Source organism: Strix uralensis, chromosome 3 (assembly GCF_047716275.1).
Source record: "Strix uralensis isolate ZFMK-TIS-50842 chromosome 3, bStrUra1, whole genome shotgun sequence".
Lineage (NCBI taxonomy): Eukaryota > Metazoa > Chordata > Aves > Strigiformes > Strigidae > Strix > Strix uralensis.
This window is the reverse complement of record NC_133974.1, coordinates 8,963,407-8,984,200: the sequence shown is the minus strand read 5'-3', so window position 1 is coordinate 8,984,200 and position 20,794 is coordinate 8,963,407. Positions and strand designations below refer to the sequence as shown.

The following is a 20,794-nucleotide window of genomic DNA, read 5'->3' as shown; positions in this document are numbered from 1 at the left end:
GGGCAAATAACACCGCACCAGGGCAAATAACACCGAGTGGGGCTCTCGTGTTTAAAAGGGAGAAAACTAAGGGAAAAAAACAAAAAGCTGCGTGGAAATCAGAAGAGTATGTCGTGCGTGCGCTTGCTAAATAATTCAGATTTAAACTGTTCTGAACTTCCGACCCTCACACTCCGCTGCCGTGTACAGGACTGGAGGTTCCAGTGTTAATCCACAATATATTAATGACAAAAATGTATGGAGCCTTCCTGTTTCAGAGTGAGGCCATATTCTGCTAAAAGCTTTCTAATATTAATGATGATGGCTGGTTTTAGACATGTTTTAGTCCACTGCAATAACGTATTTTCATTTCTTTGTGAGGTTGGGGAGAGAGAAAATGAAATTACCCTTTTAACGCTGCACCCTGCTTCCTCCCAAGCATCGGGCAGCGTGTGTCCCTTTTTCAATAAAAACATGCATTTGCCTATTTCTGCGGGTTGTGTGCTTCCCTGCCTTCCCTTTGCTTTGCTTGGCTCTCGTTTGGCACAACTGCCTCACTTTCAACACATTACAGAATATATTTCTCCACGATGCATTTTTAACTGGCAAAGTAAGGAGAAAAGAATTTGATTAAGCTTATTTTTATGCTTACAGGAAATATAAAAGACAAAGTGTTCTATGTTTAAAACTACAGCATATGCAGCTTGCGTGCACATCAGAAAGATCTCTACAAAGCAGCACACGCAGATACAAGATTACACAGAACAGAGAGACAGATGCAGATTTCCACGCGTAAAATCTGTAGTGATTCCCAGCGCGACGGATATTTAAAAAAATAAATTAAAAAAAAAAAGAAAAGAAAAAACCAAAAAGGAGCGGTGTCGGGAGAGAATCGTACCGACCTATTCAAACACTCCCGTGGACTTCAAGAGGCTTTGGATCACGCCCCCGGAGAGAGATGATTTAATAAAGCGGGGTAATATTTCTTTTCAACTACACGCTACTTTTGAAGACAGCTGGGGGACCGGTGACCTTTTCGGGAACAGCCGCTCTCCCCCCCGCGCGTCCCTCCCGCGGACCGAGGGGGAGCGCGCGGCGCGCAGCTGCGCGGAGCCACCGCGCCCGCACCTGCACCCGCGGCGGGGGAGGAGGACTCGGGGCGGGCGGGGTGGGGGGGGGAGCGCGGCGGGGCGGCCCCCGCGGGCCCGGGCGGCGGCGGCGGCGGGGCCGGGGCAGCCTCCCGCGGGGGCGGCCGCGGGGCGGGGCGGGGCGGGCCGCGGGGCGGGCCGGGACGGGCTCCACCGCCTCCCGCCGCCGCGGTGATTGGCCCGGCCCGCCCCTCGCCCCGGCGCCCAGGCCGCCTCCTCCCCGGCTAAAGCGGGCAGTAGGTGAGGGGAAGGCGGCCAGACGGGAGCATGGTCGCGGCTCCGCAGCAGCCTCCGCCGCGCCGCGCCCCCCTGCCCGGCCTCCAGCGCGGCTCCCGGCGCCCGCAGCCGCGCGGGGCTCTGCGTTAGCGGCGGAGGCTGCGATGCACAAGCCGCCGCCTCCTCCTCCCGTCGCCGCGCATCCTCCCGCCGCCTGAGGACGCGGCCGCGCACCCGCGCTGCCGGCCCAGGGCCGCCTGCGCCCCCGCGGAGGGAGGTAAGCGGCGCGGCGGCTGCGCGCCCGCGGAGCTCTCCGCCGCCGCCAGCCGTGCCGGGCATCGCCGGGCTGGCGGCTGCCCTGCGCCTGCGCTCGCTGCCCGCATTAAAAACTTCCTGCGTGCCTCCTGCTGCCTGGGGTGTGCGGTGCGGGGAGCCAGCGGGGGATAATAATGTTATTATGATGATTTTCTTTCTCCCTTCCCCCCCTTCAGTTTTTGGGGTTTTCTTTGGGTTTGGTTTTTTTTTTTTTTTTTTTTCTTCACGTTGGCCTGGGGGTCCCCAGCTCCGCCGCGCACCCACAACTTCAGGCGCTCGCCCGCGGCGGGGAGCGGGGTCGGCCCCGCAACCCCCCAGCCCCGGGGGGCGGTGGCTGTGTCCCCGCAGACCCCCCCCACCCCCCCCCCCCCCCCCCCGCGCCGGCGGCGGTCCCGGTGGATCCCCGCTTCCCACCCCCGGGCCCGCACCCGGAGCCGCCCCCGAAACTGCTGGGGAAGGGATCGGCGCGCACCCCGGCAGCAGCCTGCCGCCTCCTCCTCCTCCTCCCTTCCCAAATGCCTCCGCCAGCCCCGTCGTCTCCCTGTGCCTAGAATACATTTCCATTCCACCCCTCCTTTTTCTGCCCCCTCCCCACGCGTGATGTGTACGAGGAACTTCTCGGCACAATATTGCTTAAATAGGTGTATTTTTTAAAAAAACCCACTTCGTACGCCTTTCCCACGCCGTGCCTCGCCACGCCGTATGACATACCTCGCTGGTGTGAGGTTTTGTTTGGTTGCTGCTGGGGTTTTCTATTGATGCTTTTTTTTTTGATTGTTTTCTTTTAACTTATCTTTGAGCCGAAGTGCTGTCTGGTGCCGTTAGGAGCACAGAGGCGCATCCCCTGGGTACCTGTTTTCGAAGGTCTTGCTTAGGATGGGAGGGAAAAGCTACTTTTTTTTTTTTTTTGACATTGAGTGGATGTGACTAGCTGTCCTTGTCGTGTGAGGATGCAGGTCTGTGATCCCCGGGATTTTGGGTTCAGGTTCCTTTGCTTCCCCAGAGGGTGGAGAAAGGTCTGGAGGGAGGGAGTTCTGGGGATGGATGGTGGTGTTTTTCATACACTTCATAAATAGTGTGTGCTCGTAGTTTCCCAGATTATTTTATTTTTTCCCCCCCTCTGGCTTCATTTATTAAACTGAAAAAATTCCTAGAATGCTCGAGATAGATTTATCTCCCTACCACCACCAAAAATTATAGAGCCCTGGTCATGTAATTGACTGCTTATCTTTTGTTTATTGTATATGAAAACTGTTTAGGGAAAAAAATACAATGTTTTGGTAACTAGATTAAGGGGGATTTAATCACTTTTCCATCAATGAAGAAAAAAGACGTGCATGTTTCTGGCTTATTATTGGTTTTGATGGGAGATCATATAGAGCATATTTCTGATAAATGCAGAAACTTTCTTTTTCCTGGTATTCTTTAAAACAACTGAGCAAGTGTGTGTGTGTACGTGTAGGCACGTGTGAGTCTCTTGGACAGATTTAAACACATTTATCGGGCTATCCTTTTGAGGACGATTTTGAGGTACTTAAAACCCAAACTACTGTAGCTTTAAGGTGACTGCAGATAACAGTATTACTGTCTCTTATAATTAGCAATCTGCTGAAACTTTAAATCCTCCTTGATAGATATGATGATCTGTGTAAGAGAAGGAATAGTATTCCAGCAAGCTTTATTCTTTTCATTATTTTTTTGCCGCCAAAACAAAGCAACAGTGTGTCTTTTATTATTGTTGTGTTCTGGTTTAAACTGCTAATGGCTTTATTTCTTTTTTTCCCCATGTGGAGAAAAATAAAGTACAGCTGTATTTTTACACTGACATTTATCTGCATCAAACTTCAGTTATGCTCGTGAGGTTGTTTAATCTTCTCTGAGGGTACAGGGCTCTTTTTTTTTTCCTTATAACCTGTCCTTATTGTGTGTATTTATGGAAGCTGTCTTCAATTTAAGATGAAATATGGGAAGTATGCAAATAATTTAGCGACCCATCCAGAGTGAGACTTAGCCAGCATATGTAAACTACGTCTTTCATTGCCTTGTTTCATATAGATATCTTTTCCTATAACATCTATTTTGATATTTCTTAATAGAAGCTGAATAATGCCTACGGTATTTTAATTGAAAATTAAAGTTTGGGGTTTAAGTTACTACCTCTTCTAAAATAGAGAGTATCATTGTGTTTTATTTAAAAGTTGAAAAACATCCAGTCATACCAAGTAGTGTCTTGCAAGTAATGACCAATAACACTTAATTTGGATGAATTTTTGTTCGTGTTCATTTAGCTTCCTGTAGAGGGTCTTAAATGAACTCTGAAATACATACTAGGTTCTTGCTCTCAAACTGCCTGACTTTCCTGTATTTGTTGTTTCTGGTAGCTTATGAAATGCATGCACAATGTGTCAACCTTTCCCTTAACAACAAAACCTATGAGCAAATGTTCAGTGTGAATTATATTACTGAAATAAAATATTCTATAGTTGTCATGGTTACAAATAGAGGCAGGGTTACTGGTTTTCATCTGCATGCTGGGGAGGGGGAATCTAGTTTTGTCACTTTTTAATTACATTTCTAATGAGTGATGGTCATACTTCAAGTACCCAATATATTAGATACACGGCATAGCGAATTAGATTTTTGTCAAAGTCTTGCTGAAATGAAACAAAGTGGTGGTGTGCGGGAGCAAACCCTTTCTTGTTCATTTGTTTTTTCGAAGCGGAAATCTTGAGGAAAGAAAGTAACCACCTCTGTTTTGTCTCTTCTTTTAGATTAGCATGCTGCCAGGGTTGCTGCTCTTCAAACAATAATAAAAAGTATATAGTGTGTCTGTTGACTGGATATCCTCCCAGTGATGGGAGAGGAAAACATGGATCTAGAAATTAGATATGATTTTTGAGTTTACTGTGTACCATATCTGGTGCTATCACTTTTAGTGCCTGTTTGTGAGGAGAATTCATTATCCACAGGTTTGCTGCGCTCATCTCACCAGTGGTATTGCTTTGCTCCCCTGCATCCTTCTCCTGGGTTGTGATCCGTTGTTTCCCTTGGAGTCACTCCAGTTCGGCACTGTGCTCACAGCCACCAGAATCGGGGCCGTAACTATTTGCAGTTGTTGGCGCTCATCCCAAAGCTGTTTCTCTGCTTCTCCGTGCTCATCTGCAGTTCAGTCTTGTCCATGCCTACTTGTTTTCCTGACCTTTTAATTTAGTTCCAAAAACCAATGGACCCACTTCTGAAGCACAGCAAAAAAAAAAAAAATCAAGGGGGGAGGAAAAAATTAATATATGTAAATTTTTTTTTTCCCTTCTCTTCTCTGTGTAGAGCCTCTGTGTGCTGTGGTGGAAACTCACACACAGTTTAAGAGGGGGAAAAAGTTCCCCTGGATCTGTAAATGGAGAGACATATTCCAGTCTGTCCTGTCTTGTTAAACCCCCTTCCCTTCCACTATATGCCTGTTGTGGGATTTATGTTTTTAATCTTAAAACTGATCTGGAGGGGTTTTTTTGTTGCACCCTTAAATTTTGGGGTCTCTTTAATATTTTTGTTCATTTTTTTAGCATCCCTTCTTTAACTTTAGGTTGAGCGTAGTGTTACTCAGGTTCTCACAGTGACTTGTCCACTAACTATAGCAATGTGCTTGGATTTGCTGTTGTAGGCTATGGACCCAGGGAGCCCAGACACCTGAAGGCCTGATCCTGAAGCTGTTCTGTTTGCAAAGCATCAACTTCACAGTGCACCACAGAGGTCTACATCATTTTCAGATCATTAATTCTTTGTGCCGTAGTCGAGGCTTTTAGCTAGCTAAAATCTCAGCATGGGTTAGTGACTTATTTGGTCCTTCAGCTTTTTTTTTCCCTCCAGATCTTCCATTTTGCAATATTTGGCCTCGCAGTGTGCTGATTCAATAACCTTAAATATGACACAGTATCCTTAGATTCTGTGATTTATTTGTGTTTCTAATCACTCCCTTAACGTACTCATCTTCTCCACAGAAGAAATACTGTATAAATACCTGTATCCTAAAGCCTATAAAAATATAAATTAGACAACGTTGCCTTGAATGTAGTTATGGGTACTTGAAATTATTGTATTAACCCTTTGTCACATTTTTAAAAATTTTCCTTTTGGTTTTGTGCTACCTTAGCCAGAGTGGGGAAGGGTTTTAGCATCCCTCTACGCACTTAACTCTTCCATAAAGTTACTTGTAGGAAGATGGAGCTCCTGTGCAAAGGTTGAAGACTGTCTTCACAAGAAGTAACCTGCCAACAGCAACTCCGAGTGTGAGGCTGTATGAAACGTAAACAGCTTTGACATGCTTCTGTCACTTCTATGTTTCCTTTGTTACCAGAAGTACAAAGAACTCTTCCTCAGCTATAAAGAGAGAGATTAAAAGGAAATAGATTAGACATCTCTTACGAGAACGCCTTTCTGTCAGATTTTTAAAAGTCAACACACTTCACGGGGTGTGAATATGCGCTGTTTACCTGTTATGTTAAACCAGAACTGAACAGACCTGGTACAGGAGATGCCCCAAGAAGCCTTCCTGGTGCTGTTGTTATGCAGCCGATTACCTCTGTGCTGTCCTGACCATCTGATAAATGACAGTAACTGAATTCCTAGTCACACTCTTCCATAAATAATTTTATGTTGTGGATTAGAATATCTGGAACATGGGACCATTTTCCTTAATTTTTATGTGCTGCTTTTTTTAAATCTGTGATGCTTAGGTCTAGGTTTTCAAATATCCTCAACTTGGATTTTTGCCATAATTGGCATTAACATCAGAAAAACACATAGTTTTTCAGTGGTCTTAAACTTCAGGTAATTTATAGTGCTGGCTTGCAATAGTAATACTGATTCACTGAAGCAGTCTGCTGAAACTACAGACAGTTTAAAATTAATTCAGCATTCCTTTTGTAGTGTTTTGTGTTTTTAGTTTTCTTTAATTCCCTGCCATTCGTTACAATATGCTATGTGGTGTGATATTAAGTGCTGGGACTTCTGTTCAAGTTTGGTTTGGCTTACTGGAAGACATGAATGTACAGTTCTTGGGTTTGTCTCAAGTTTTAGGACTAAACTCTGCATGAATACAGGTAATATGCAATTAGATTGAGGAAAACCAAATTATTTCTAGGGGCATGTTTTGGAACTCATTCAGTGCAGCAGTCTGCAGGAAAATCTGCCACAGATACAATTCCTCTGCACTATAGCTGCTAACTAAAAACTGTTAGGTGTGCATGTGGTAGGAGGTTTTTTTTTTGGACTGTCAATGTAGTTGAGAGCTACTGTGAAGAATCCCTCAAGTGCGTACAGAGGCAATAATGCTGTCCTGTAGCAGGTCTCCTAAAAGATGTGCCTAACTTGTTGAGCTGGACTTTATTTGTACATATCTTGATATTTTTGAACCTTGAGAGAGAGACTCATTATCAGCCTTCACTTTTTTAAAAAAACAGCAAAAAAACCCCCACCCCAAAACCATGATCTGCATGACAATGCAGACAGTAGAAATCCTGGATTTAAAGTGTGATTTAAGAGCTTTTGTTTCAGATGCTTCTTAAAGTCCATGCTGATGAGTAATTAATATTTAAATCAGATAATTCTGCTGTGAGACATGCTTTGTCAGACCTTGTTGTAGGATTTTGGTTTTAGGTCTGCAAAAGCAGTGCCAGTGGATTTGCTGATTGCATCATGCTGTAACTACTCAAAAGTTTCTCTCCTCTATCTGAAGCTTAAACATGCCATTTCCCTTAATTAGAGGGAGAAGGATTTCAATGCCCTTAGTTTTTCCAGCCATAGGTAAATCCCAGATCAAAAGCAGAGAGGTGAAAGAGTTCAGGTGGCTCATTGTAATAATCCCATGACATGGAGTAACTTTAAAGGGGATGCAGCTGTGTTTACCTGTGCTTTGAAATACATATGTATTGCAAATTCTGGTTGACTTGTAGCTTGTTGAACACCTGAATTCATTAAATGATTCCTAACATATTGTATACTTCAAAAACTTAATTTTTAACTTTCTCTTGATTTTTATTGTCTCTTGCTTGCCAAGAGTGGAACAATGCCAAATTGGAACACTTCATATTACAGAATGTTGTTGGGTATATAAATGTCTGGAAAATGCTCTTGAAACTATATGAAATGTGACAGAATAACTAAACTTAAGCAATATCTTTTTGAGCTTACTCCTTACCCCTTTGTGAAGTTTGGGAAGCAGGTGGGAGAAGTTAATTCTGTATGAAATTTCTTACGTTTTAGAACAAGGGGCAGAGCATAAAAATACATGTGTATAGAAAATGTATAAACTAATTCAACTGCATCAACCTATACACTGTGAAGCAGCTCCTTGACAGTGCCTGTATTCTTAAGTATATTCTTAATATATTGGTAGCAGGATGTGTCAGCAGAGCTGTTGAGCATGATGCTGTTGTTGCTTGGAGTGTCAATGCTGGGAACTCTGATGGCAGTGGAAGTTGGTTCTTCTAGTTTGTGTGTTTTTTTTTTCTTTCTGCCTTTTTTGAATGGCTTGTTTTGGCAAAATGTGTTGGAGGCTGTAAAAGATATCTCAGAAGGACTCTTCTGACAGAAGGAAAAGGATAGAAGAAACTCTTTACTCTAAAATTGTACAGGTGGTAGAAGTCCCTGGAACAGGTAGAGATTTCTGGAAGGTAGGAATAAGTGTCTGCTTGATTATATGACATTGTTATATCTTAAGGGTTCTTTTTAAGAAATGGGAGATTCATATAAATAACTGCTTCAAAGATGCAACTTTTTTCTTCCTCATCCTCCCTTCTCCCTTGGGAATAGGAGTAGATGCAACAAAACTTACCCAGATGTTCTCCATCATGACTGTGGACTCCTCTGCTTTCCCCCCAGACAGTAGGTACCTGCCCAATTTCACAAACAGATTGACAGATTACATCTGAAAAGCCTAGATACTGCCACAGATGCTTTGTAGTCTGTCCTACTTGGAGTAGAGAAATACCAGATACAGTAAGGATACTGTGTGGTGAGAGGTTATGAAAAATGCTGTACTTTGCTTCTTTAGGAAAAGGGTAAAAAAGGTGTGTGGCTAACACTTCCGGGTCATCTGACAGATTTGCTAATAAAATGCAAGGTAAAATGTTAAATATATTGCACTGCCCTCTTTAATATATACTTTCCTCATGATCAGCCAAAAATAGCATAATAAACAAAACTCACTGTTCTGAGTATGTCTTCCCTTCATTCTTTCCCCCACATTATTTCACATTTCTAAACATTGAGCATACCAATCAATATTCCATTAAGAGGAGAATTAACTTGGGAGAAGCTTGCATGTATTTGCATGTAGTAGCTTATTTCTTGGTCTGTGGCTTTGTGTTGCCTGTCCCCCATGTCACTTTTTTTTTAAGAACACTCCAAATATTTGTGCAATTACTTTTAATAGTGAGGTTTGCCATGCTCCATCTTGATTCTGTCAATATGAATTGTTGGTACAGCCTTCTGCAGTGCCCTGCTTGCAGGCAGCATCAGTCAAATGTTTGTAGCTACCTCTTTGCTCCTGTCTTACAATAGCTGGACATCAAGGTACTAGGCTTCAGATCAAATGTTGCTCTTGGTTACATGCATGTAGTTAACAGAAATCAATGTTGCATGGACATAAATGAAAGTTGGATTTGATCTTCTGTGAGTTAACTCTTATCTCATTTACACTGATGTTAGTCTGGATTTTCTGCAGGCTGGATTGAATGCCCAATCTCAGATTCAGAAGTCGTGAGACTTTGGCTGCCTGTGCCAACGTTTTATTCCTTATGGTCTTTGTACAAGTCTGAAAGTAAAAACCACTCTCTTGCTTTCTGAAGTCAGCGTTGAGACTGCAAACAAATGTAATGAGATTTGATTAAAAGCTGTCTATAGCACATAAGAGCGTGGGATGTGGCTGCGTGGGACCTTCTGGGGAACCTCTCAGTTGATCTGGATGTGTGAATTGTCACAAGAGCTGCTGAACTGTGGACCAAATCCTGATCTAGTTAGCACCTGTGGAGCTGACATGTTCCAATATGTATCTGATGTTGCACAGTGCTTCTGTACCCTGAGGAACAAATCACTTGTGAAATTCAACTGTGAAGGTCTTAAGGTCAGAGAAAGAGTCTCAGTAGATGACAGCAACTGCAAAAGAGGGGGCTGGCTGGTTGAGGAGTAGGCATGTTTTCTGGTCCCTGGTGTGGTCCTGGTGCTTCAATACCTTTTTTCTTCTTTCCTCTGACACTTCTGTATTATATAAAATGGGCCAAATTTGTCCTTGGCCCGAATCTGTGGAGTTAAATGAAGTTACATTTGGTACCCTGAAAATCTTAGATAAATGTTCTGCCTGTTCTTTAAGATTATCAAATCCCCAAAGCAAAGGCTATTTTCTAGTACATTTTTCTTTTTAGAAGAGAAGTGTGTAATTTTATGATTAAACTTCTGGGCAGTTATAGTTCTGCAACATCACAACCTTATCTCTCTGTGAACTAAATGGCAATGGGAAGTTGTGGCTGATATTTGGGTTGTTATTTATAGGAGGAAAAAATAGAGCATAGAAATGGTATAGGAATTAAGGAAACAAAAAGGTTTGCCTGAAGTCTCTAAAATACAGGACTGACTTTAAAAGTGGTACTCAGATACAGAAATGCAGTCAGAGATGAAGAGGAGAATTGTGGTTCACTTGCTGCCACAATACTGTTTATTTGGGTTTGTTTTTCTTCCGTTTCAGATAGAAATTTTGAAAGCCTCTGTGTGGGGAGGGAATGCTCTTGCTAAAAGAGAAATTGCAGCAAGTTTTCCTTAAACTCAGTGTTTCAATATCACAGTTGAACAGTTCACAGCAGCATCCTTCAAGCCTTCTAAAAACTGTTCTTAGACAAATCTTGTGGTTGCAACAGCTAAGTTACTGAGGTATTGTGTTTCAAGAATAATACAAGTGAAACAAAAAAACCAAACCCAAAACCCTGTGCTGGCTTCTTTTATTCAAAGAACTTCATGCAGTGCTTGGATGGCAGAGTTAAGGTGGTCTAAGCTGGAGATGAAGAATGATACTGTGTTGGGTCAGATTGAGAAGCTTAAACTCTAATTTATGATGGAAATGCAGGTGCACTTTGAGTGCAGTCATCTACTGCTTAAGGTGGTGGTTAATCTGGGCATTAGGTACCTCTGTACTTGTCATTTGGAGAAGCCAGTGGGCTGGTTAGACTGTTGCTGCATGTAATCTGAGTGGAAGTCCTGGTTAACCATTTCCTCCTTCCTATTTTCGGGCTACACTGTTTATCATGCAGTTGTTCATTTTCAGGAAAACATGAACAGGCTCAGATTTCGTCCAGGTGGTTACTAAAATGACATCGCATATGACTGCAGATTATTAGTCTTCCCCTGTCTAAATATTATCTTGTAAAATTAGAATATATCAGATCTTGTTTTTGAGTAGACCTGTAACCTCTTGAATTTTACTATAGCCATTTCTAAGTTTGCTTAAGAGGATAGTTTTACCCTAAGAAAGTGAAGGACAAAAATTTTATATATAAATACTGTGAATTTAACAACAATCAGAACTGTACAGCCTTGGGCCATCTTCTTGATTAGAAAATGGAAAGATACAAAAAAAACCACCACCCAAAGAAAAGTGTTTTTTTCTCTGTGCTTGTCAGGTCCAGTAACGTATTTTTTATATATTATGAATATTTTATATATTTGTTTTAAGGGGGCAAGAGTGGGGAATAGTGTAATTTACACCTGTAATCGCTACTCTAACAGCAAAGCTGCTTTTAAGAAAAGACAGAGTCAGGATAAGATCCAAGAAAAGTCAGTACTAATCTTACCTAGATAATCCGTTACTCTTAATTTTAGGCAAAAATTTAGGAGCATGGGCATTGTGTGTGTAACTGCTACATCCTCAAATACACCATTTAATCTTGGCTTGCTGTATCTAACAAGAGAAATATGTTTCAGTAGCTGCAATCAACATAATGTCTAGAGATGCTTGCAAGAATGATGATCATGAAGTGGTGATAGAGCTTATACAGTACAACACTGAGTGACAGCATTGCTCTGTGAAATCCTTAGCCTCTGTCTTCAGAGAAAATTGTAAATGTAGCTGAATATCTGGGTGGGCTGTTGGCAAAGAGGAATAAATGGGGGATCTTTGAATCTTAAACTAGAAGTTTCTGATCTTTGAGCTAAAAACTATGTTAGCAAAGCCCAGAGCAGGCTTGCCAACTGGTATGTGACCTGGCTGCCACTAGAGAGGGACGGAGCTCTATACAGAGCAGGAGTGCATTACTTATATAAAGAGCAGATTTAAAATAAATGAGTAGTTTTTTAACAGTTTTGTTTTTCTTTCTGAGGGTAGAAAAGGAGAGGGTGAATCTTAAATCATACCCAAGAACAACTTCACAAGCAAGGTTTCGTTGCCCAGAAACATCTTTAAAAAGACAGAAATGCTTCCTATTCCACATATAGATCAAACTCTTAGGTATTCTTAGCATAAAGCAACAATTAACTGCAAATTGTACTGTGGAAGCTGGAAACAAATTTCTAACCATCTGGGTGAACAGAGAAAGTGCCATATCCTGTATGAAATGGAAGCACAAAGACTTCCCAAGGAACTTGGGAATGCAGTGGAGTTCTTCAATTTTCCTTCATGTGTCACGAGTGTTTTATTCTGTTTATCCTTATTTAGCTGTGACTCTGAAGCTTCTCTGTTGCACAAAAAAAAAAATTCCCGAGAAACTATGTGGGGTCAGCTTCAATTCTGTGTGTAACTGCAACTTCCTTTGGCTGTGTTAGGGTCAGGCTTGCATAGTTGGATCTGCCTGGTGGCTCTCCTTTTCCAATTTGGCTGTGTTTTAAAGCAGTCTATTTTGCATATATATTCTCAAAGTAGCTGCACATGCACTCTGCCCCCAAGTTGCTGAATTACCTCTTCTGTCACTATCTTAAACTTCCAGTTCTCTGTTTTAGATTTATCTTATTTAGATTAACAAAAGCACCACCCACAATTATTGACCATTTTAAGGATGAAACACATCCTGTTAACTTCAGTTTATTTTTGAGGGGTTTTTCCATCCTTGCCCCTTCTGTTTAGGCAGTAAACTCTTCTGGGATAGGGGCTGTTGTTTTTTGCCTGTACAGTTAAGGCCTCCTTCCTAGCTGTGCCTTGTGCTCTATCTAACAGGACAAAAATGATTCATAAGCTCTGAAAATGCTTTGCTTTTCCACCCCTCCTTTCTCCATTTTAGTCTACAAAGATTCTCTTATGCTGAGGCAAAGCAAAACTTAATGCCGCTTTCCTCTTCTGTTTCTCTTAGCTGCTTATTTTTGAGGAGGGAGAAGTATCCTAAAGAAGTAAAATGAACATTAAAGTAACTTTAGGAATCATGTAATGCTTTAATAGGCTTTTTATTAATTTATAGCTCATATTCTAATCCAGAGATACATAGCAGTAGAACATGGGCTTGCTAGTCAGGGGTGTATCTGTTTCTTCTGGAAAGCAAGTATGTGCTTTGTCTCACTCCATTAAAAATAGTAAACCCAGGAATACATTGAAAGCTCTGAACTATTTAGGAGGTGGTTGTTGCCATAGAGGTCCACAGTCACGCCCACCAGAGGGCATTTTATCACCAATTTCTTGGGGAGAAAGTTTTTTCTTAAGTCATGCATAAAGTAGTAAATATTGGATGGAAAAGCAGTGTATGAAACATCGTACAGATAGCTTTTTTGTTTATACATAAATACATATGCTTATTTCCTGGCTGTATTTATATGTAAATAAGTAATGATGTCAGCTTGAATGGTTGGGTTCCCCCTCTGCTTCCTAAATACTTTCTAATTTTACTTAGGGATAATCTGGAAAAAAAGGAATTCTTTAAAGCTCTCCCACAGCTGGTGTAGCCATCGGTTACCAGGAAACTGGCCTCCCTACCAAACAAGCGCAGCAGATACTCTGGATGATTGCAGTGTACCTCTACTCCCCCCACCCCCCTTTCCAAGACACTCAGAAGCAGAGGCTGCTGTTCAGAAGCCCTACTCATTTAGAAGGCTGGAATTTGCAAATATATTTAATAGCGAAGTGCCTGAATCTTAAGGAAACACTTGGCAGCCGTGGAAGTGTACATCTGCCAGATGGACCTGACATCTTGTGTTTGGCAGCAGTTAATGCTAAGGCATGATATGCAAAAACCCAAGAATGACAGCTAGGAAATGAATTTTTATTTTAAAAACTGTATTTTTGTTTTGTTTTTTTTTCTCCCATCCGTCTTCCATTATGAAATAAAGCCTCGGCAGGAAGGAGGGGAAAAAAAATATCCACTTCTGAAAATACCTTCTCTTGCCCCTTTTCAGGGTGCTTCCTTGTAAAGTTGACATCTGTGCTGAAGGTTGGGCTGCCCCAGTTCAGATGTGTGACCTTGGTCCACCTGGTACAGCACACATAATGTGATTAATTCCCTTTGGTTCCCTGTGGACAAATATATTCACTCAACCAGAGCCCCCATGACTTGTTTGCAGCCTTAGCAGAGGCCTGGGGTCATAGGAGACAGCACAGCCTGTGCTTTGACATGTAGGGAGAGCAGTAGTAAAAGCCTTCCTCCCTATGTAGGACCCTCTCTGCATGTGTGTGGGACATGCTGTGATTGATTTGGGTAGAGATTTGGATACCCATCATAAGTGCAACTCTAGGACCTTTGGTTAAGACCCTGTGTTTTTGTGGACATCTGGATAAAGGTGGGAGTTGTTTGGAGCATGTCTGTTGTTTGCTGATGTCATGAGGATGGATAATGATGAAATGCAGAAATATTTTTTTGTTGTTCTCCAAATTGTTCAGGTCAAAAGGCTGCACCTTGCTAGGATGAAGCAAGCACAGACCCTGCAGACCTCCTGTCACTCCACCCTGAATGAAGCTAACATAGAGACTTTTTGATTTCTTTGAGAATATGGCCCATGGAGGTTACAGTGGTCTTGTTTGGGATGAAGTGAGGCAAATATATAAGCCAACAGCATAGTTTTGTGGAGCACACTGTCTGGGGAGATACTTGCAATGAGGATGGATGCTCTGTTTCTTGTGTGGTGTTAGTGAGGAGGCAGAAGGTGCTGTGGCCTCACCTTATTCCTGGTGATTCGTGGGAAGATGAGAATAGCGCTGAACAGCTCTTCCTTCTACCCAAAGTAGGTTAAGACCCTCAGCAAGTTGGGGAGTTGTATGGAAACAGTTGCTCATACTTTAAAAAAAAAAATTGCAATGAAAAAATTAAGGTGGAGAATTGAATCAAGACTAGCTCCTGTCTGATCAGCAGCAGGCAGTCTCCTAGTAAAATGCCTGAATGTTTTTCAGCCTCTTTATTCAGATGATAGATCCTTTAGCCAGGAATTTCTGTGGGTTTTTTCCAGCAGTGTTAGTGTCTGTGCAAATAAACAACTTACAAAGTAATTTTATTAATCATCTAGTACTGAAATTTTGAATTAAATTTTTAGCTAGATAAATTTGCTTTCCAGAACTGTCCTGATGATTTGATAAGACCTAAGTCTTTGCCACCTTGTGTTGTGGAGGGAGTGACACACTTCACTCATAAGAGAGAAGTAGCATATGTTTGTTAAACTGCTGTTCCGTATCAATAAAGTTTGATAGTAAATGTGACAGTGGTTTAACAAGACTTGTGCATCAAGGTTCACTTGATACTGACTGCACAGAGGACAGGGTTTATTTGAGGGCTCAAGTGTAAATGAACATTAAAAGGACTTAGGATCTGATCCTGTATTCAGTTTCCTTTGCTTTTAATTTTGTCTGTGGTGATGAGCTGGACTAAGTATAAATGTGGAGACCCAACTGTAAAGACTCAAGTGAGCCAGTGTTGTTGTAGTGTGTGAGCTAGTCTGCGAAGAACTTTGTTAGGATAAAAAAACTAAAAACTGTTAGGATAAAAAAAAAGTAGATGGCAGCACTAAGCTGTTCTGAGGGAGAGAGGATTTGAAGGTGAGAAGGATGAAAAAGCCTGTTAAATCTGCAATTATTGCAACAGTGCAAAGCTCCCGCAACACTATAGTAACTCATATTAGCAGAAGAACCTTGCAATCTGGTTTCCCTGCTGTTACACTGGGAATAGATACTACTGCTTCCTCTCATTTCATTAGCAAGGACCATATGAGGTCTCTGTGTAATTCTGAGCTAAAACAAGCTCATATCTAGGTTTCCTACAGAGTGACTTAAGGATTTGACCTGGCTGCTGTTTGTAGCTTGGTGTTAACTTATTAGCACTATTGTTACTGTATCAGAATCAATTCTTTGGCTTCCAAAGTACATGCAAAAACATACTTAATTTCAGTATATTTTAATTTTTGGTGTATAGGTCTGTGGCAGAGTCCTGGGAGTTATTTGATTGGTTAGGAGGACAAAGCAGCCAACACTGGTTTTTGACAGAAGTAGCCTGTACCAGTCTGAAATCTTATGCTGATTATCCAGTATTTGAATTAATATTTTGACATGCTTCAGCAGAAGCCTTTCGTATTGAAACCAACTACTTGTCACCTTTTGCAAACTTTGCTGCTTTGCTCGGTCTGGTGTTGAACGCTAATTTAAGGCACCTCTGGAGGTGGGGGATGAAATTGTTGCATTGGAGCCAGGTGACCACATTGCTTGAAAAGTATCTTTGAGCAGAGAAAAGCTGTCCTTCCATTTTGTCAACTTCCAAATAAAGCGCCCCCCCCACCCCGAAAAAATTCACAAATTCACTTTTGTTATTGTTCTTGTGCTTTGAGGCAGCCTGCCTGCCAATATTCAGAGAAGTTGGCAGCATGTGCCTAGGGAAGGGGAAGAAACTTGGATGCCTTCAGGACATCCAGCTTTGAACAGAATAGAGGAAAATCCATGTGGTTTAATTTTGACATAAGCACAAAACCAGCTGTTTCCAACTCTTTGTCTGACCAGTGCTCTCCTTAGCGATCAGGAGAGCCTGCTGATGTGCAGAAGGTGAGTTTCCCCCAGAGCAGGTTGTGTGTGGAGAGGGGACTCTGGGGGGGATGTGAACTAGCAAGGAGAAGAAAAGGGGTAACAGATGTCACCTGCTGGGGATGAAGGTTGATTTACAGGATTTAAGTGGTCTGTGGAAATAAAGGCTTGCAGAGCCTAACTGCAGGAGTGGTACCAGAGCTGCAGTACCTCCTCCACAGATAATGTCTCCACCTGACCTGTAGTTGTGGGCTCTAAGTCTCCTGTTGGAAGGTAGTGGGTACTTTATAGTGCTGGAGGGTGTGTTGTGGAGGATCATAGAATCTAGAATGTCTCAAGGTGGAACAGATTCATAAGGATCATCAAGTCCAACTCCCTGCTCCTTGCAAGACTTCCTCAAAACTAAACTGTATGACTAAAAGCATTGTCCAGGTGCTCCCTGAACTCTGACAAGCTTGATGCCAAGACCGTTCCCCTGGGGAGTTTGTTCCAGTGATGGACCACCCTCTCAGTGAGGAACCTTTTCCTATTGTCCAATCTGAACTTCTTTTCATCAATTTGATCAACTGCAAATAAAAAATTGATTGTGTTGTTGCATATTTGGTGTAACTAGTAAGAAAACCTCCAAAATAAATAAACCCCCCCAAAAAAGCCCCCAAAATACACCCATGAACTTTTACGTAGGTTGGTTTGTAGCTTCTCCTGCAATGAAAGTAACTAACTTTATATGGTACTGACTGCATGTACTGTTTGTATTATAAATACTGTAGGAATTTGGAGAGGTTTAAGGCTGCTAAAATAAAATGTAATTTTAGGAAACACCCCATAAGTCCTACTTCTGCAGAACTGGATGTGTTTTGAGGACACAGTTTTTAATATTACAATTTTTTGTGCCCTCTTGAGCAGCTAAGGTGTTTAACTGATATGTGTTAGGAAAGGAAGAGCTTGCTCATTTTGTGGATCTTATGGTTCTGTTGTGCACTCAGAAGGAAGATGGGAAATATGATTATGTGTTTTTCGTCTGAATTTAAGTTCATGTCATGTTACTTTTTTAAGAATGTTCATTTAACTTGGTGAATATTTTTTCTGAAAAAGTCCATTTTCAAGGACTAAATGTATTGTATCCAACTGAAGCTTAAAACTTTTGGTCCATTTAATCAAGTACCTACTTCCAGCAGTTCCCATGGTCAACCATTTATAAAAGAAGACATGATACTTTGATTTGGGCAGCTGTAATTATCTTTGTCTCTCATTACTGTTCAGGGATTATTCCAGAAGTTAAATACCTTGTCGCAAGAGTTTTCATCATGGACTCTTAAACCTCTTGATGTTCTTAACCATATAGATGTGTCTGATTGCGTTGAGGGGAATTCTTGCTTTTTTGGTCTTGACAGCTGCTTCTGGCTTCAAGCTCTGCAATCTGGTTAGACATTTTGAGACTGTCTTATTTTTATCTGTTCTATAACTTGTAGCTTTTATTGAATTCCCCTTTGTTATGAGACCAAGAAGAGAGAAACTGAAGTTATGACTTCTCTCTGCTAGTCACAGTTTTACATTTTTATTCTGTCTCTAAAGTCTGCTATTCAGTCTTCAGTCTGCCTTCAAATAAGCATCTCCACATCCAAAATGTTGTTGTTATGGTCCTCTGAGCCCTTTCTGAGTCTACAGTATTTCCCCTGGGTTTGGGTGTCTAGTGCAGAGAGCAAGGAAGCAATACTATTGATTTGATAGCGGCACTTCAAAACTGCGTTATTGCTCAAGCTAACACACTGAAGACTTTTTGGTATTGTTTTCCCAGTCTCATTGAGCAGTTATTTCAGGATTTTCCATGACCTCTCTGGAATGGTACCCATATGAATTTAGCTGAAATACTTAAAAAGTCTAGCTTGTTCTCCCTGAGATGAAATAACTCAGTCTATTCTGCTTATTTCAATACAGGTTATCATTGGTGTTTTTAAGGATGGGAGTTTCCCTTTTGCTTAAATCAGTGGCTTTTCTGAGCGGTCCTGCAGATTAAGACATTTTGGGGAGTCTGAACTGGATCTTGTTCTATCTTTGGAACAGGCTAATGTCAGGAAGTTTGTGGATGGATGCTAACTACTTCTGTGTATATCAAGGATGTGTATTCTATCAACGGTCCTGCAGTTACATAGGTTTCCTTTCTTTACCAAGCCTTACACCAGTAGGAGATGGTGATCTGCTAAAGTTTAGCTGTTTCCTTACTGTTCTCAGGATTAGACACTAACTTTTGTCTCTTTTTTTTTTTCTTCCACTCATGAATAGAACATGAAGAGGAGGGGAAGAATGAGTAGTATGAGTCAGTGTACATCATGCCCCCTCTGTTTGACAAGCTGTACAGCCCATGAGGTATCTGTTGGCTCAAGCTGGAGCAGCAGTATCTTTAGTGCTGACAGTCTTGTATTTCAGTCCTCCAGGTCTACACTGCAGCACACCGGTATATGTTGGATTCCCCCAACTGAGCAATGCCCTTCTCTGCTTGTGTGTCTCATCGCCATCCCACTCATTCTCCCATGCTGCCTTTATAATGAGTCAAGTTGAATTTCTTTCAAAAACTTGATCAAAACCCCCTCAAACCCAACCTCCCTCCCCCCAACAAATGTGGCTTCGACTTCTGGCTGTCATTTCTCAGGTGTCTGAACAGTTGCCGCAAGGCTTCTACTTCTCTGTTCGTTTGTGCTGATTTAAGCTGAACACAGCTGACTTATGAAATATATCCTAAACAAAGTTGGCTGACTAGCAAGGAGGTTTTTTTATTCACTTCATGGGAACTTAATTACTGGGGGGTAGGAAGGATTTGGGTGGCTGGTGTTTTTCTGTTCTTATTCAATTTCATGAAAATTAGATCCAAACATAAGTACCGTGAATTTCCTTCACGCTGCAAATTCTAAGAAAATATCACTTATAAACACTGAAACAAACAAATAAAAACGTATCCCTTGCTTGTTTGCTTTGAAGTAATACTTGTTTATAATCAAATGACTCCAGAAGCTGGCAGACTGCTTTAAGAACAACATCAAATGTGATTTAAAGAAAATACTCAGTTGGCAACTGTTGGACCTTTATCACAGCTGAGGCTTCTCAGTGCTCCTGAAACAATGTGAGAATGAATAAATAACCATCTTTGGAAAATCTGAGGTGATCGTGTCTGGCCCCATCTTGCCATTCTGCTCAGTGACTTTCCGCATTTCTGCGGTGCCTTTTGCTCGTGTATGTCAGACTTTGCAAAGCCGTACGGATGGGAAAGTTGAGATGCAGAGAGGAGAAAGGATTTGCCTGAGGCTCTCGGATCAAATGTATTCCCAGTTCTGGTGGCAAAAATTGCAAATAGCGCATTTCTCTTTAGGCTCGAGTAATCTGTCCTGTCGGTCAGCACTATTTATTTGTGCCTGGGCAGTCTCGAAGGTGACCTGCCCTTGGGGATGGGTTGGTGGCTCTCAGCTGCAGCGGGGAGGTGAAGCTTTGCCTGTGTTTTGGACAGGCTGTAGTGGTGATAATAAAACCGTGTCTGCCCAACTGCTAAGGACTCGGTCTTACAAAGGAAAATTTACTTCTGGTATGACTGTCCATCCTAGTCCTCATAGAATAGATGGAGACAAGACAGTGATATTTTATAGTTTTTTTTCCCCTTCAAAGGCAAAGTGGTACTTCACCTCAAAAAGATTGAGAAATGTTCTTTGTCATATGCTGCCACTGCAGGGCCTGTGGCTTTCAACACTTGAATTTTGCCACTTTGTTTTGTGAAATATCTGTTCTTCATTTTGGTTTTACACTGGACTGTGGAACACTGTAGGGTCCTTAGCAAGACCATTAGTCGGCTCCGGTGTGCCTCTGTGATGGTTGACAGCCCTACCTCTGGCACCAGTGCTGTGCAGTGAGCCTTTGCATTGATGCAGCAAGGAATGGAGCTGATAGACTTGTGGTAGACTTGGCCCTGATCTGTTAGAAGGCTATCTTGATGGGTAGTCCTTATCCTGTTGCTGGTGGATGGCTGTGGGTGCCCACAGGTGGGTTTTTGCATGTAAAAACAGTGAGTCATGAGGTAGGAAGAGCCTTTTACACTTGGTTCTGGGTGTTGGGTGCCCAAACACCAGCAATAGCTGTCGCATACCTCTTTCTCAGTAACATAGGAAAGTCATGGCTGTGGGGTGGAACTGAAGCT

General features: G+C 42.0%; 1 protein-coding gene across 3 annotated transcripts in view; it reads left to right on the top strand.

Moving 5' to 3' along the window:
* Positions 1-813: 813 nt before the first annotated feature.
* The window catches only part of KLHL29 (kelch like family member 29), a 403,271-nt gene continuing 383,290 nt past the window's right edge, over positions 814-20,794 (top strand). For 2 of the 3 annotated variants that reach the window (XM_074861475.1, XM_074861474.1), the window contains exon 1: positions 1,444-1,620. The gene's annotated coding sequence lies outside the window, so the exon portion shown is untranslated. Of the gene's footprint in view, positions 956-1,443; positions 1,621-20,794 lie in introns of those variants that run through there. The other variant, XM_074861476.1, reaches the window with a different exon arrangement.